The following is a 12,995-nucleotide window of genomic DNA, read 5'->3' on the forward strand; positions in this document are numbered from 1 at the left end:
CTTTTACAGTTGAACAAATAAAAAGATGATTTGGCGGTATATGACTACAGCCGAACTTGCTATGGATTTTGGATTGCGGTGATTACTCGCGTAGTCTTGTCTACTTTTCATAAGGATACTTTTTGCTTTGGTTGGGTAAGTTACAAACGGATTGACTTGACAAGGTTTTTTTGTATTTTACTCTTTTGTGTATGGGAAGATGTTAAAATGTTGAGGCATAATACTATTTCCGTTCACTCGATTACAACAAAAAATAACCTGATAGTTTGTTCAAGGTTTCGACAAATAGATTGAAATATCCCGATTTAACTCATCGCGTCGCAACTTGATCACGGTATGCACAAGTGGTTGTCAAGTTAGAAATATTTACAACAGGTGGTATTTCATTGACTGATTCTATTGTGTGTAGTAACACATTAAAATATCGCGATAGTATTTCTGAAACACTATTTTACAAACGGAAACGGAGTCATGAATAGAGTTGTCAGTTTCAAGGATTGTTTCAAAGTATAATCTTGAGATGTGACTGGGTGAAAGTTGGTAGTCATGTTTGTCAAACCTATTTCAATTCGCGCAATGTCAAAGTCCAAATATTTCATTCTGGATTATTTGGATTTACCTTTAGTACATCCCGCGAATGGATTTAAAGTTGGCAAATTACCAAAATGCTTGAATATTATCGGGTTAGAGATAGTTGGTATTGATTCTATAAGTGTTAAAACAGCGGCGTGGAATGTGTGAATGATCCGATGCGGGTGAATGTCGGCGTCAGTAATATTCAGGTTACGTTCGATTCAACAGATCGCGTTAATAGGATTTGAGTTGGATCGAATCAATACATTCAAATACGATTCAACTTGATTTGTGTAGTGGGTTACATTTCAAGTTGACAAACTAACACATTGATTGAATATTTTCATGGATCTTATCACGCAACTAAAGTCAGCCACTATTCGAGAGGCGTGAAACATATAGCGATCGCGGGCAAGTGACAAATTGTTGGTTTTCGAATCACCGTCTGCGACCGTTCTGGGACAAACTAATTACCGAAATATTACCTTGTGAGCGGGTATGAGGGATTGCTATGTCTGAAGCATTATCCGGTGAGTGGTCGTCGGATTTTAAAATTATATCACACCCTTTTGAATAAGCGTTCACTTCACAGAGGATTAGGGTTAGAGCGGAAATAAGTGACAAGTTGTCGCTATTCAAGTTACCGGCATTGGTGGTCTGTTATTCGTTACTTGTTAAATCTTACCAGCGAAATCAAGTTCTGTGACAAACTGATTACTAAAATTTCACCGCGTGAGCGATCGGTATGGTTATGACACCAAGTCGTGAAAGATAGTTATGTCCGAGACATTATCTTGTCAGTGATCGCGGGGTTTTGCAAACTATTTCACACCTTTTTGAATAAGCGTTAACTTCACAAAGGATTACGGTTAGAATAGAAATAAGTGACAATTTGTTGGTATTCAAGTCTCGCCGGTGGTGTATATGTTATTCGGCACTTATTACACTTATCATGAAATTAGAGTGAGAACATAAAGCATCAAGTTGTTGTTTTCGAATTTTGATGTCGAGGTGGTAAATTTACGCATTCAATTACAATTCAACTTCGGTTGTGTATTGAGTGATAGATTGATATGCCGGAAGTGGTATCTTGTGAGCGATCGTAGGATTTTACAAATATTTCACATCTTTTTGAAGTGTTAGTTTGCGAACGCGACTATTGTTGATATTCGAATCGCCGTCTGTCGCACGCACTGCTTAATCCTCACAACAAGCCACGTTTCCCTTTGTTCGGTTATTGTTGGTGACTATTCAACACCGCGCGAGAGATGCCTGAAAGTACGAATCACGACCGCACCCATAAGAACACATGGCGAATCACCAACACAATCTATACGCGAAAGTACGGCAAGCGAAAGTACGATGTGCGAGAGATGCCTACACCCGAAAGTACGATATGCCGACGCAACCATAAGAACACATAGCCAATCACCAACACAACCTATACGCGAAAGTACGACATGCGAAAGTACGATGTGCGAGAGATGCCTACACCCGAAAGTACGATATGCCAACACGAGTTTCCGTGCGATGTGCGAGAGATGCCTATATCTAAAAGTGAGACATGCCACCACGAGTTTTCCATGCGATGTGCGAGAGATGCCTATATCTAAAAGTGCGACATGCGACCCCGCCCATAAGAACCAATGGCGATGTGCGACCGAGAGGGGGGTCTAAAAGCGCGATATGCCACCCCGGGTTTCCAGGCGACATGCCACCCCGCCCATAAGACGAAAACGTTAGCATGCCACCCCCGCCGTAAGACGAAAACGTTAGCATGCCACCCCGCCATAAGACGAAAACGTTAGCATGCCACCCCCGGTTTTCGCGTTAGCATGCGACCCCGCCTATACTACCCCATGCAAAAGGGGGTGTGGTCACGACCGATCGACTACACTACTACCGCAAGTACTACGCCGTATTGTTGACGATATAATTTGTACTGACATCCTCATAGCAGGATAAGTAGGCGAATGAGGTCTCACAAAAACATCTTTAACCGAAGTTATCAGTCAATAAATTCAGATACACTTAACAGCGATCCGAATTTTCACCTGCGCTTGATAAAAATCCCCATTTGTTCGGCCTTAGACTTTAACAAGCAACATACACAAATAACGCATCGCAAATCCAATATGTATTAAAAGCAGAGTTGGTCAAAGTAGTCAAGAAAGCTACTCAATTAGAAGTAGAAGTAGCGACGAAAAAATCTACTCAAGTACGAGTAGAAGTACTTCTTACATAGGCAACCTAAAACTACTTGAAGTAGACGCATAATTGACTGACTTTAAATCTACTCAAGTAAGCAAGTAGTTTTGAAAATGATCGTAATTCGGTCGCATTGACTGTCAAAAGCTGCAAATGGAGCTATGTGGAAGGTGTAGAGAGCTTGATTCATATTGATGTACCCCAGGAGGCGTCAATTTTTGACATAAAACGCAGTCGTCCACATCATGCGATGCAAATGATAGTATTGATATGGAAATGCGATACTAATCCTTTGTTTACTCGAACACCCCGTTTTAGAGATTATCATGGCATGGCGCCCTCCCCCATATTATAAGGCCCCTAGTTCAGTTGAGGAGCAATACATAGAAGTTGTGTCGGATACCACTTTAACATTTTGCGCGATTAGTATACGCTAATTAAAAACATAACAGATCGTAAAAATGCCATATAGTGTATAGCTTTATTTTCGGAAAATATAAGCAATTAAGCATTCTCCAGACAAAAAACTGAAACTATAATTAGAACTCAGCGTATAATACTCGTAATTACAAGAAAAATACAAATACTACTTCTAAAAAGCGGAAAATATATTTCATGTCTTTTCTAGTTTCAAAGGTGGTCTGCTAAAACAGGTATTACGTTAAAAGAGTCAAAGTCTACTTTTCCAGATTAGGACACGTCATGGGCTGCTAGGTATAATAGGTAATTGCCAGATTGCGAAACGGTAGTTTCAAACGTTATGGGGTCATACTTACTGTGATGGAATATTTGACATAGGATACAATGTGGTGTGAACAGAACCACGCGACCCGGTATCTAAATTATATTTAGCGATACAATCGTTAAAACATTATTGTCATTTCATATCTACTGTGTGCGAGGCGCAATGAAAATTTTGGGTAATTCATTACTTTTATGAAAATTAAATGTTGGTACTACGTGAAAACAGCCCCGAAATTCCTTAGGGTATCATTCTTATTGGGGGATTAAACTACTTGTACTTGACAAACTGAAATTAGCGAAAAGTAAGTAAGTAGTTCAAAAAATATTATGAAGTAGAAGTAGCCAAAAAAAGATCTACATGAGTAAGCACCAGAAGTAGAGGAAAACTACTTGAGTGCTTCAAAAAAGTAGAAGTACTTTGTTACTGACCACCTCCGATTAAAGGGTTATAATTTTTCCAAAGTTTTAATTTATGTGGGCTACATATTTCAGATTAGCTCAAACCAGCCTCTAACATGAAAAAAGTTGATATTGCGACATAAATTCGAGGTATTCCTATAACTATTCACGTATATTTATTTATAGTGGAGCATAGGCAAATTAATTAAATTAATATCCATGAGTCAAGTTATCAGATGATTGGCAGGCCGATTTAATATATCGCAATGCGATATTGCGATATATTACTTAAAATATCGCAGATTAGAGCCCTTAATATATCGCAAATATCGCACCCCTTATAAACCCACCCAGAAGCATTGAAAGCACTGGTTTTGTAAGGGAAAATGTCGTATATTCCACTACTCGTGTAAACAAGCCAACAACGAATCGAGGTCCTTTCTTTGTCGAGCAAACAAGACTCCTTCAAGAGAAAAATCAGAGAGTGCAGAGTTGAACTCGTCTTTGCGGTAGTTGATGAAGGAGAAGTCTGCTTCCACACGAGATGTGGTGGGCATGACCGTTGCTAAACCAGCAGCAAACTGACGTAAGGATGCAAAACGCTGTCCAGCGGTGGCCCACACCTTGTTGAAGGACGCACTGTTCCCCACCTTCAGCAACGAAGCCTTGAATCTGGGCTCCTTGGCAACGGCCTCTTGCAACAGAAGGTGCTCATCTGTGATCCTCTTGAGAAAGTTGTCATCGAAACTATGCTTGATGCGAGGCTTGTGCTTTCTCACGAGATGCACGAAGTCAACTGTAGAAGTTTCAATCAAGGCCAAAGGTGTGTGTGGGGGCACTTCATCAAATTCTTGACCATAACAGTTTCTTTCAGCCTTCATTTCCATAATTCCATTCAAAGCGACAAGATACAAAACCGATACTGATCGAAGTACTGAATTCCTTTCTGCATTACTTGCCAGATTTTCGAAATCTTCCAAGGCTGCCACACCCATGCACGTGATGAAGTCCTTCAACTTCTTTGCAGTGACTGAATAGGGCCCCATCTTGATCGCATTGCCAGGTGGTACAACTTCAGCAACGTCGCTCGGGTTGGTGAGGAATTCGTCGACGGTTACTCCACATCTGTGGACGAGTTCATCTGCCAATCTTTCAATGTTGGTCATCTGCTGCGACATAGTTGCATTGCTGAGTTGCAAAGCATCAAATGTGATCATGATTGATGCCAAGAAATGATCCACGACTTGAAGAATGAGCCACCTGCAAAACATGAACACCATTCAATCACCAGTTCACTACAATGATGAACGAGTGTAGCATTGCATACCATGCCAAAGAAGGGTTATAAGCGAAAGACTTCTGTTGCATGTAAGTTGATACTCTCTCACGATTCGCTAATAACCATTTCGAAACCTTCGCCAAAGATTTCCACCGAGTCGTGATATAGTAGGGGCACTTCGTACTGCCCATACTTTGTATAAGAGTCTTCTGGCGACGAAGGTACCCAATAACTTCAGTCAACGGCTTCATGAATGTTAATACACCACAATCGTCGAGTTTAGTCACTGCCTTCTTTGTGACGAGGTCGAGCTGATGCGCAAGGCACCACAAACGATAAAACGCTTCCTTGCATAAAGATTCATTTCTTACGAGGGTCGAGAACCCTGCGGTATGGCCTGTCATATTTCCAGCTCCATCCGTTGATGAACCAATCAACTTCATGCGCCAATCACTACACAAAGCGTCCATGAGCTTGATAAATTGATCAGCATAAACTTTCCCTGTGTGCGAGAGAGCAAACAATGCTATGGCAAGAAGATGGAACCCATTCGCGACTTCAGCGCTGCCTTCAAATCCAACAACCGATGGGAATCGAATCCTCAAATCAAGGTGGGAGTCCTGTGAAACCTTATTGTTCGACTCATCGCAGCCAATGGAGAATGCCCACGAAGCTTTCATGATTTCAGACAGCGTCTGCAAACCAATGGCACATGCAATACGCGACATGTTCGAGGCTTCTCCCGGTGATATGGTGCCCACTTTCGCAGCAGCAGCCAAATTTTCTCGATCAGATCGCACGACTTTTGCAACCTGACGAAAGCTGAGAGCTGCAGCAACACAATCAAGCACATGGTTGAATTGTGCCTTGTTTCGAATGGTGACAGTGTAGGATATCACGTCACCGGTTTCGTTCTTCACCGGCGTGAACGCACGCATCGCGATGTCTCCAGCCAATGACTCTTCCGTCGAGTCGAACAACATCTCTTTGACGATGACCTCGACAATCTTCTTGTCAAAGGAGTAGGACAACCTCCCGTTCACGTCGTCCTTCTTGAAAAAGAACGCTTGCAGCTGAGCCTGAGAGAAGAACTCTTTGAAAGCGTCCGGCGCTGCTTCCTGATTATCTCTTGCTTGAATGTACTCCTTCCACTTATTCGGATGCTGTTGTTGCATGTGCTTGAGAACGTTTCCTGGGTTGAACTTGTCCTTCGTGAACGTTTGGAACGCTTTGGTCTTCTTGCGTTTCCGAACCGCTGCATCAGTTGTATGGGTTTCACGACCAAACACTTGGCAGAAAGAACACACAGCGGAATCAACGACGCCTCTGGCATCACGGCTTGCAACGCGTATGCCGAATCGCTCAACGTAGGCCTTCTGAAATGGATACCTGCGTTTAGGAGGCATGTTGTTATATGCGGTCCCGCAGACGTTGTGTCGTTCTTGCCACGTGTAGCCACAATCACAGTTGCACTTATACTCACATAGATTACATTGCTTTGTTCTTTACTGTGTCGTAACACTTACTGACCGCAGAAACCAATCGTTCTTAAAGCGGGTGGAAATAGGACGCAGTGTATAATTCGCTGATCGCAGGGTAATATTTCACGGCTTGCAACGCCTATGCCGAATCGCTCAACGTAGGCCTCCTGATAGGGATACTTGCGTTCAGGAGGCATGTTCAACAAGGCAAAATAAGGTATGACAAGTGCCAGCAGCTGCTCACGGCCTAGGAAGCGCCCCACGGCCTGCCGTACGGCAGATTAATATATCGCACTTTTCGAGGCTTAATATATCTCATTGCGATATATTAAGGCAATTGCGATATATTAAATCGGCCTGATGATTGGTCCCATGCATAATGACGGAATAAATAAGATAATTAAATTAGTCCACAACGATAATTAACAGCGATAAATTAGATAAACATTACAGAAAATTAGTTGATATCATAAAATCACACTGAATTGTGCGTATGGTGTCTGGTACAATGAAACCGATGCTATTGATCTCAATAGGCGATACTTCGTCGAGGCTTTTATAGGGATTTAGGCTACCCGCCAAACCAATATCAAGCTAATGATCATGTACGAAGCAATGACGAAAATGCCAAAAACTTGAACCTGCTACAACAGGTGGAAGTAGTATAGTAGATCGGTCGTAGTGTGCGTGGGGCTCTTATGGGTGCGGCGGTGAGGTGCCTGAAAACTCGTGGTGGTGATGGTACCCTTTTTGACCCCCCTTGTGGTGGTGAGGTGCCATGTGTCCTTATGGTTGCGGTGATGATGGTACCCTTCCAGGTATAGGCTGCGTCGGTGATATACCATGAAAACTCGTGGTGGTGAGTCGTACTTTCAGGTATAGGCTGTGGTGATGATGTGCCTATGTGGTGATGATAGTACCCTTCCAGATATAGGCTGCGGCGATGATGTGCCGTGAAAACTCGTGGCGGTGAGTCGTACTTTCAGGTATAGGCTGCGGTGGTGACGCGCCTTTTTAGACCCCCCCTCTCGGCGGTGAGTCGCCATGTGTTCTTATGGGTGCGGTCGTGATTCGCACTTTCAGGTATGGGCCGTGGTGGTGATTCGCCGTGAAAGCTCGTGGTGGTGATTCGCCGGGTAACCCTAAAAGGAGGGAACGCGGAAACTGCGGAAAACGCGGAACTCGCGGAAACGGCCCCTAAAACGCGGAAACTGTGGAAAAAGCGGGAAACCTCGATTCCTAAAGCGCTGAAATAGAGGGAAACGCGGAACGCGGAACAGTCGGTCATTGACCTTTATATATCACACAGTAGGCACTAAAACGAGGAAACAGCGGAACGTGGGACAGTCGGTCATCGAGGTGGGATATTAGGGTTGGGGAGGTGGGATATTAGGGCTGGGGGAGGTGGGATATTAGGGTTGGGGGAGGTGGGATATTAGTGTTAGGGGAGGTGGGATATTAGGGTTAGGGGAGGTGGAATATTAGGGTTAGGGGAGGTGGGATATTAGGGTTAGGGGTTAGGGTTAGGTTAGGGTTATGATTAGGGTTAGGGGAGGTGGGATATTAGGGTTAGGGGAGGTGGGATATTAGGGTTAGGGGAGGTGGGATATTAGGGTTGGGGAGGTGGGATATTAGGGTTGGGGGAGGTGGGATATTAGGGTTAGGGGTTAGGTTAGGGTTATGATTAGGGTTAGGTTAGGGTTAGGTGAAGTGGGATATTAGGGCTAGGGGACGTGAATATTAGGGTTGAGGGAGAGGGTGATGTTAGGGGAGGCGGGATATAGGGTTGGAGAGAGGGGGATGTTAGGGTTGGGGAGAGGGGTGATATTAGGGTTGGAGAAGAGGGTTAGGGACATGATATCCCACCTCCCCTAACCCTAACCTAACCCTAATCATAACCCTAACCTAACCCTAATATCCCACCTCCCCTAATCCTAATATCCCACCTCCCCTAACCCTAATATTCCACCTCCCCTAACCCTAATATCCCACCTACCCTACCCCTAATCATAACCCTAACCTAACCCTAATCCTAACCTAACCCTAACCCTCCTAACCCTAACATCCCCGTCTCCCCCAACCCTAATATCTCCCCTCTCCTCAACCCTAATATACCCCCTCCGCCAACCCTAGTCCGTCTCTCTCAAGGAAAAAACAATTTATTTTGACGTTTATAAAATTTTGTATTGTAAAACGAAGAAGCGCCATCAACAGTTCTCTGCCATTTATGAGTTCTACTTCGCCTCACTCTAACATTGGTGTCCCGCAGTTTCGTCGTTTTAGACTTTAGAGTTCCTCTATGAGATCCACAAATGTCAATGACCGACTGTCCCGCGTTCCGCCTTTTCCTCTGTTTCCTCGTTTTAGTGGCTACTTTGTGATCTATAGAGGTCAATGACCGACTGTTCCGCGTTCCGCGTTTTCCTCTTGTTTCAGCGCTTTAGGAATCGAGGTTTCCCGCATTTTCCGCAGTTTCCGCGTTTTAGGGGCCGTTTCCGCGAGTTCCGCGTTTTCCGCAGTGTCCGCGGTCCCTCTTTTTAGGGTTACCCTGATTCGCCTGTCGTATATTCTTACGGAGTCTCTGGTGATTCGCCATGTGTTCTTATGGGTGCGGCCATGAATCGCCCTTTCCGGTATAGGCATCTCTCGCGCGGTTTTGAATATGTATCAATATATATCGTTATTCTTATGGATGCGGCGATGATTCGTACTTTCGGGTATAGACCGCGGCGACACGGTAGCTGATATAGACGCGACATGATAGCGTTACAGGTATAGGGATCGCTCACTCGGTTCTACATGAAGACAGTTTAGTCGTGACAAATGACCGATCGTGTTCTAACTCAAGTCTTTGAGCTGTGCGATTTTGAAAAACAGATGTTGGCGGTTGCGTTTTGACATGTATGACACAATAAAATCGATCGTTTCGCTAAACAGGAAATTCACTAAACCGCAGTGCATTGTGCGATTTTGAAAACCAGATGTTGGCGGTTGTATTTTGACCTGTGTGACACACTTAAATCGTCCGTTTCGGAAATTCGGAAACGCGGCCTGTTGTGCAGGAGGATTTCGAGCGCGCACTATCGTATCGATTATTACACTAATCCAGTCGGTGCTATTACATTCAGCAGTATTCAGTATTCAGCAGCGACACGAAAAGCGACCAACAAATAACCGCGCTCGTAAATTAACACTTGAAAAAGTGTTGTTGATCTCCCGATCTAATCTAATTTGGAAAAAAAGAGTAAATACTGCTGTCTAGTTCTAATTATAATCTAGTTCGGAAAAGCAGCAGGGTTTTAACCAAGTCACATGGCTCCGAGTCACGAGTCAATCTTACTTTTGTGGTCATTTTCAATTCATCACCGACTCGAGTCCGAGTCCAAGTCACCGTTTAAAGGGTCAAGTCCGAGTCATAGTGTTATGACTCGAGTCGAGTCCAAGTCACAGTATTGAAGTTATGTTCAGCTCATGTTTTCAATCCTGCTTGGGTGATATCGAATTTCTAGCTTGCCAAACATGCTCATTTTGTCCCTATCAGAGTTTTGGCTACTTCTTCCGGCTACTTCTTAAAATTGTTGGATTGCCTAAAAAAATCAAATTTGGCTCAATTCCAACCAGTAAAAACCAATGCTATGAAAGAAAATTTTAGATTAATTACAAATAGAGATTTTCGAATTTTACCGGCTATCTCATGATATTGTTACATTGTGTAAAAATATGATTCATAGCAAATTCCAACTAGAAGAAATGAAGTTATTAGAGTAGAATATTTTGGATATGAAAAAATAGTCGGCTTACTACTAGTATCTAATTATATTATATGAAAGAATTTCTCACTAAAAATATTTCATTTATTTTCAAATCCAAAATTTTCTCCTATTATATCATTGATTCTACTTTTTAAAATTGAGCCAGATTAAATGTCCTTTTTATGCAACGTAACAATTTCATCAAGTAGCCACCGAGTAAAATAAAAAAGAAGTTACTTTTGAACAGTGCTATTCTACAAACATCACGCAGCATTAGCCATTCATTATTACTCACGTGCACAATGTACATACCTAACAAAACCTCAAATTGACAGAGGGTATTGTGTGTTTTCACAGACAGCAGATCACATCAATGATGATGAGTTACACTGTAAAAATACCAAGTGGAAAGGAGATCCTCAGATATAATAGAGCGGCATGGCCTTAGAATAAATCCACCTCTACCGAATACACGTTCCACTGGTGCACTAGATGCAGGAATTGATAAGCATTTTTGAACCACACCGAAGAGCATAGGATACTCATTCTTTCGAGTCGCCCAAAAATGCAAAGAAAAGAATCATCGCTTTCAAATCTACACATGAGCTTATCAATCTCTTCCAAGTACTTGACTATCTGAGTCATTGCATTGACTCTAATTGAACTTTGCTTCAGGATCTAGGCTACACAACGGAACCTTTCGAGTATCTCATATCCTACTAATTCAACAAAAATTATAAATGCAACTTTTTACTGTTCCGTTAAATTAGATATACAGTGCAGTGTTCCATTACTTTGTATGGTTGCATATTTGCGGGTAATCAATAATGCATAGGTTGTCGACACTTAATATAAATATCAACATTTTAAAGTACGGAAAATAGCGGTTTCACAAATACAGGATAATTATTAACGCATATTTTGGCGACACTAAGTAGATATTAAAATTTATAAAATTGCAATTATACGACTAATGCATTTCGAGAAACATCTAACGTGACACCCAATTGCAAGTCATGCCGGTGAAAAATCGACACACGCTAGACTGGTAAACAGTATTTCACAGAATTTCAGGTTCAGAGGAGTAACTTAATATCGAGAAGCAATTTCGGGACATGAATCAGCAAGGAGAAAATGAGGCAAAACGTTTGAGCATAGCTAACCACAAAATGCAGACGCTATGCAGAAATTGATTTTATCACAGAAAATCACTTTTCAACGGGTGCACAGCATCTTTTTTAAAATTAGACTGAATCGGTAATTGCGTTGAAAAATACATTACAAATACATCCCAAAAGCTACTATATTATGAGTGATAGCATAGCCTACCCAATTTGTCGACGTGCTGCTATGAACAAACTATTCTAATAATGCAGAGAATGTCACGTTCCAAATAGATGATAAAATCTCTATTCTTTCCGATCCTTTTTGAGCGTTTGCATACATAGATGAGCAAGGTTGAATGGATTAAATTATAAAACAACTCTCAAGTACCATAATTGAGAGAAATGTGAACTAGAGATGTTTAATCCCGAGCAAGTAATAAACTTTCAAATTTAGCACACAGACAAACAAAGTATATACTCGGCAGTCCCAACATGGGCGCCCACCTACGAGGTGGCGACCACCTCGTACGAAATGCTCAAACGCCCAGGTGATTTGTGACCAGTAATTAGTAAACGGGCGAATCGATGCGACCACGGTAGAGACGTCTTCGATTTCGATACGCGCGCGTGCCAGGCGCGTAGCCGCGGGGGTTTCGTCTTTCGGGGGTCGAACCCCCCTATTTGAAACGCGAAACCCCGTCATTTTGAAATGACTATTCTAACTATAATATTCAGTTGCAATTCAAAAGCTGTGCTGTAGGTGTTCCGAGCGCGCGTGCGGCCGATTTGTGAGAAGCATGTTGTCAATTAGCGTGAAGAGTCTATGATTATCTGCCGCTGAGATGGTCGCAAAATTCGGTCATTGATTCGCGTGCTCGTGGCAATCGTTGCTAGCCTGATTTATCGCGGTTTGAACAAGCCTGGTTCCGCTGGCTTGAACAATCGCTTATGCAATAGGCCCAGTTCACACTTTATCATCGCTTGCCTGCGCAATCGCATCTGCATTGGCGGCTTCAAACTGGTGTGCACGACTGCATATTGCACAATATCATCGCTGGGCTACGCAATAGCATCTGCAATATGTTTGGTGCGAAAGATATCATTGCTGGCCTAACTATCGCGTCTCCGATCTAGCATGCTTTGGTTCCTATCTCTCACTGGTTTGGAGACAATGCGGTCGAATTTATGCTGATTAGTGATTAGTGATTGTTTTATGTCATATTGATTAGAGAGCGACATTGCAAAACTGAATAACATCGAATCGCTGCAAACAGACTTTCAGGTGCGCAATTGATATCCGCTAACATTTGAACGTAACGATCAGAAGATGAGTATCATGGTTTGAGTTTTAAAAGGTATGAACTACCTGAAATCGGAGCCATCAGGTTCGCACAATTTGATTTGCGAAAACTGTCGCCGAGGCTGCGTAATACGCGCGCCTATTTAATTGTTC

At 42.7% G+C, this 12,995-nt stretch overlaps 1 protein-coding gene and 1 long non-coding RNA gene across 3 annotated transcripts in view; one reads left to right on the forward strand and one right to left on the reverse strand.

Moving 5' to 3' along the window:
• Positions 1-12,995, reverse strand: part of LOC145447207 (magnesium transporter MRS2 homolog, mitochondrial-like) — a 167,256-nt gene that overhangs the window by 79,362 nt on the left and 74,899 nt on the right. The gene's annotated exons all lie outside the window — the stretch shown is intronic.
• LOC145446175 (uncharacterized) lies at positions 8,311-8,658 on the forward strand. The gene is made up of 2 exons (XR_013917221.1): positions 8,311-8,378; positions 8,413-8,658. It is a non-coding gene; the product is annotated as an uncharacterized LOC145446175 (long non-coding RNA).

This window comes from Botryllus schlosseri, chromosome 9 (assembly GCF_051294905.1).
Source record: "Botryllus schlosseri isolate E-star chromosome 9, Bs_hap1, whole genome shotgun sequence".
Classification (NCBI taxonomy): domain Eukaryota; kingdom Metazoa; phylum Chordata; class Ascidiacea; order Stolidobranchia; family Styelidae; genus Botryllus; species Botryllus schlosseri.